Source organism: Triticum dicoccoides, chromosome 3B (assembly GCF_002162155.2).
Source record: "Triticum dicoccoides isolate Atlit2015 ecotype Zavitan chromosome 3B, WEW_v2.0, whole genome shotgun sequence".
NCBI classification, from domain to species: domain Eukaryota; kingdom Viridiplantae; phylum Streptophyta; class Magnoliopsida; order Poales; family Poaceae; genus Triticum; species Triticum dicoccoides.
In genome coordinates this window covers 253,239,587-253,244,837 of record NC_041385.1, presented here as the reverse complement: position 1 = coordinate 253,244,837, position 5,251 = coordinate 253,239,587, and positions in this window count along the sequence as shown.

Below are 5,251 nucleotides of genomic sequence, written 5' to 3'. Positions count from 1 at the left end.
AGGGTAGTAACGCTATGATTCGAATACGATCAGGAAGCCCCCAAGTGACCATAATTGTGGCATTGCGCCGGATCAAAAGGGTAGTAACGCTATGATTCGAATACGATCAGGAAACCCACAAGTGACCATAATTGTGGCATTGCGCCGGATCAAAAGGGTAGTAACGCTATGTTCTCTTTGGTGAATACACCTATGTTTGAACAGGAAGCCCCCAAGTGATATGCTGACAAGTTGTGCTCATCGGGTACCTATGTTTGAGCAGTGTTGTACATCAAACTCTCTTTGGTCCCTGTAACTCGGGCATCAAGCCTCCAAGTGATTTGTAATAAGGCGTGTAAGCCGGATCGGATACCCATGTTTGAACTGTGCATCATGGCAACAAATTCTCTTTGGCAACCTTTAATTTTTTCTGAGAATTCAAACTTTGCGAGAGATAATATTCTTCTTGAGACGGAATTTTAAACCGGATATTGAGAGCTTCAGAACTTTGTGGGAGACAGTTTCCTCTTAAACCGGATTTTGAACTGGATATTGAGAGCTTCAGTGCTGTGTGGGAGACAGGATTTCCCTTGAACCGGATTGTAAACCGGAAGCATCATTGTGAGCCGGAAATTTTCTGACGGCCTTTAATTTTTCACCAATATGGCGGTAGCCTCCGGGACCAGGTTATCTTCCCTCCAATGACCCGGGGTCTTGAATCTCACGATACTTGCTAAGTCATGTCATCATGGCCCCCAAGTCTTAAGACTACTCGAGGAGTTGGCTTGAGACTCTCCATGCTTGACCATGATATGACCAGTGGATTGCTAGAATATCTTGAATCTCAGCGGGTTATAATTGACCATGTCCATTGACCGTCCGGTGTAGGCAAGGTGGCGAGTTGATGATCTTCACAACACTCATTGTATACTCCTGGTATGAGTCATTCAATAAACTTCGTGACATGACAGTAATTTTTTGCAGTGAACAATTGTCCTGCATCAAAAAATATCACAAGCCAGAGTACTTGTTTTTTAAAGAGTAAAAAACATATCAATAGAAATTGACTGGACAGGATTCATCTGATTTGTCCCGGCGATAGATAATCCTCAGAATGTGCTGATCGAGGTGGCTCAAGACGGACCCTCCGGGTATCATTTTTTTTAAACCTGGCCAATTGGCATTTTTCTCAGATCGCTTGATGATAGCTTAGAGTGGCCCAACAACATGGCAGGCCAGTGAGTGAAAGCAACTCAGCGCGGTTTCCTGGCAGTTGATGGCGGGTCAGCGAGTCCATGGCGGCTCGAAAGCGACATGTTCAGAAGACGACTTGAAGTAGAAGACTATGGATTGAAGGTGATCTGCCCCGGACTTGAAAACCGGCCACTCCTTTGGAATTTTCTGTTTTGTGCATCGATAGTGACTCGGAGTTATAAATTTTGTCTCTGTTCTTTGATCTAATTTGTGCATCGATCTCTGGCCGGATTCGGTGGCTTGGAGACCTCGCGGTGTATAGATAAAATCATCTCTTTCCCGATCTCGGCGACTTATGGTGGCCCACAGGCATAACCTTTAATTTTCTCTTGAACCTTAAATCTCACAAATCTTAAACTTGAGCTTATGAAATTGAAGTTAGCATAGATCCTTCTGACCGGCTCTTCTTCACCAAAAAATTTACGAACTTCCCGACCCCTGAAAAGAATCCCTCCAAGAACTCAACACCACCATGCGCAGATTGTAAGCCGGCGGATTGTAAGACAGATTGTAAGCCAGATCGTAAGCCAGATCGTAAGCCGGAAGTTAAGAAGCCCATGATGTTAAGAAGCCCATGGTGAGAAGCCCATGGAGAGAAGCCCGTGAAGAGAAGTCAGAATAGTTTAAGTCTTAAATCCGAGTTGGACTCTACATGTAACACGCCCCTACAACTTATATAAGGAGGGGCAGGGCACCCCAAGAGAGACATAAAATAATGGTTAAGGCTAGACAGAACTAGATGAGAGCCGGCTTAACGGCGACTCCCTCATGAGCATAATGAGACCTAGCCACAAATAGCATGTAGGGCTATTACCGGATGATGTTTCCTGGGGCCCGAAGCTGTCTAAACCCTTGTCTTGTGTGTTCACCCGCTTCGCGTCTCTTGATTCCGACCAACCCCTTCAGGCTACTACATAGATGCGTTGGCCTCATGACTAAGTCCTCACACTAGGACATCTGCCGTGACAATTCCACAACAAAACCAAATATCGAAGAAGAAATACAAGGCTATAAGAAATCATGCATATAAGAGATCAAAGAAGACTCAAATAACTTTCATGGATAAAAATATAGATCTGATCATAAACTCAAAGTTCATCGGATCCCAATAAACACACCGCAAAAAGAGTTACATCATATGGATCACCAAGAGACCATTGTATTAAGAATCAAAAGAGAGAAATAGAGAAAGCCATCGAGCTACTAACTATGGACCCGTAGGTTTACAAAGAACTACTCACACATCATTGGAGAGGCACCAATAAGGATGACGAACCCCTCCATGATGGTATCTAGATTGGATCTGGTGGTTCTGAAACTTGCGGCGGCTGGAATTGATTTTTGTCGACTCCCCTAGGGTTTTTGGAATATTGGGGTATTTATAGAGCAAAGAGGCAGTGTGAGAGGCCACCGAGGTGGGCACAACCCACGCTGGTCCCAAAAAATCCACAAAAAATTTTGCTGGGTTTGGACTCCGTTTGGCATTGATTTCCTGCGATGTAAAAAACATGCAGAAAACAACAACTTGCATTGGGCACTATGTCAATAGGTTAGTACCTAAAAATGATATAAAATGATTATAAAATGATTGTAAAACATCCAGGAATGATAATATAACAGCATGGAACAATCAAAAATTATAGATATGTTGGAGATGTATCACATGTCAAATGCATTGTGATCACGTGGACATCGTGGTCATCATCAGCGATGGTTGGAAGAAAGATAAGTGGCAACATGGTGGGCTACTTGTTAAAATAGTGGACGATCATATGCCAGGGTATTGAACCATACTTATTTGGGTAGGGTAATATTTTTGTCTCTTGTTGCAACGGACGGGCATGTTTGCTAGTTGTTATCTCAAAACAATTTCTTGCATAAAAAATCTCAAAAAAAATCTCAAAACAGAAAAAAAAAATGTGCTTTCCTTGCCCTCGCGCTTGGGTTTATCACTCCTCTCGGTGGCGGTAGCGTCGCCATTGAGAAATATCCCTTCCTCATTATTTTTGGGCCGATAGCCTTGTTGTTGGAGTCCTGGACTAGGGGGTACTCACCACGTCGTATCTCGACTGGGTGGGTCGAGCTGAGGACTCCTATGGCGGTTCACTAATGGGATTGTTGGTTTCTAAGAACCTACATATGAGTTGTGAACAACAACTCTTTTGAGAGTTCGGCCAGGGATTGAACACGTCTAGCAATCTTAAGTCATGGATGAAATGTGGTGGATGAATTATAGATGAACACAAAGTGTTACCGAGGTCCGGGCCACCTTCTTGGTGTAATACTCTACTTCTGCCTTGTTTTGTATTGCAATGGTAGAGAGCTACAATGTGTCTGTTACAAGATGAAAAGATCGACCCCCTAGTGCGGCCCTAATCCTTCTCTGTTTATACAACGGGGAGAGAGGGGAAGAGGCAATGAAGGAGAGAGTCTTCCCCTTCACCTCCGTCCACCGAGGGTACCCCCTATCACCATAGCGCGCTATAGTGCAGCCCTGTAGCATGCTCATGCGGGCCATCCCATGACACTGTTGATAACCAATGATGGACAGGATGCCATCAGGAGTCCGCTTAAAAGTCAAACATTATCACTTGGGCTCCACGCTTCTTCTGTAAGCACAACCTGTCCTTGTACTTCTGGGTAGAACTCGTTCTCCCATCCTGTGTGGGGTGTCTAGGATGGCTTCCAGGGAGACTCTTCCCAGGCGAGGAAACGTCCTAAGCAATCTTCTTAGACCCCTCGTGTCAAACGTCTTCGCCCCTTGCTCGCCACGGCACCTTCGTCGAACCTCCCGCTCATCCGGTCCTGGATACCCGTAATCCATTCGTCCGATAGTAGCCCCCGGGCTCTCTATGACCGTAGCTTCTGTGGAATATGTAATAGGAGAAATGGGACCATAGACCGGAGAGGGCTCAATACTCGTCGTCGGCCTTTAATGCGGTGATACTCTATCCCCACATTTCCATCTCGCATGCCATCACCACGGTGATGATCCGAACTGTGAGCATGTGCTGGCGTCTCCTCCATTCTTGCTTTATGATTCCCTAAATCGAATGAATGGAGATAGACATCGGTTCCAATCCTCGTGCTCATTTAACATAGTGGATACTTGGGATGAAGATCTAACAAATTGACTCGATTACATGAAAAATCTCATCCATCTCCATCACCGTCCAGCAAGCCTACAAAGGAACTACTCACTCCCAGTGGTGAGCATCATGGAATTGGCGATGAAGAAGGGTTGATGATGATGATGGCGACGAACCCTCCTCTTCGAAACCCCGAACCGACTCCAGATCAGCCCTCCCGATGAAGTATAGGAGGTGGCAGAGGCTCCGTATCGTAAAATGTGATGAAACTTCTTCTCTTATATTTTTCCTCGGGAAGACGGTACTTATGGAGGTGGAATTAGATTAGACAACCACCTATAGGCCCCATAAGTCACCAGGGCGCGCCCGGTTGCTGCCTTGTGAGCAGCTACTGGCCCCCCTCTGGTGGATATTTGCACCATTATTTTTTATTTCTTCAATAAAAAATCTCCGTCAAGTTTTGTCCAGTTCTGAGAACTTTTATTTCTGCACAAAAATAACACCCTGGTAGTTCTGCTGAAAATAGCGTCGGTTTGGGTTAGTTTCATTCAAATCATGCAAATTAGAGTCTAAAACAAGAGTAAAAGTATTTGAAGAAGTAGATACATTGGAGATGTATCAGCGATCATGGTGGTGCAAATACACCAAGACCATAGCTTTTGGATTCACAACAATGCCGTCTCCAGACTAGGTCTTCATTTTCTTTTTTCTGGGGAAATGTCTCACAGAAGGATCTTTAGCGGGTAAATCAAATCTAACATCCCCCTCAAACACATGTATCACACCTTTGATAGTCCTTAGAAAAGGTCCACCAAAATTTATCGTAGCAATAGGATCTTCAGGCATATCAACTATCGCAAGAGCAATCATGACAGGGCAATCATTTATTTGAACTATAACTCCATGCTTAATTCCTATTGCCCGAGTAA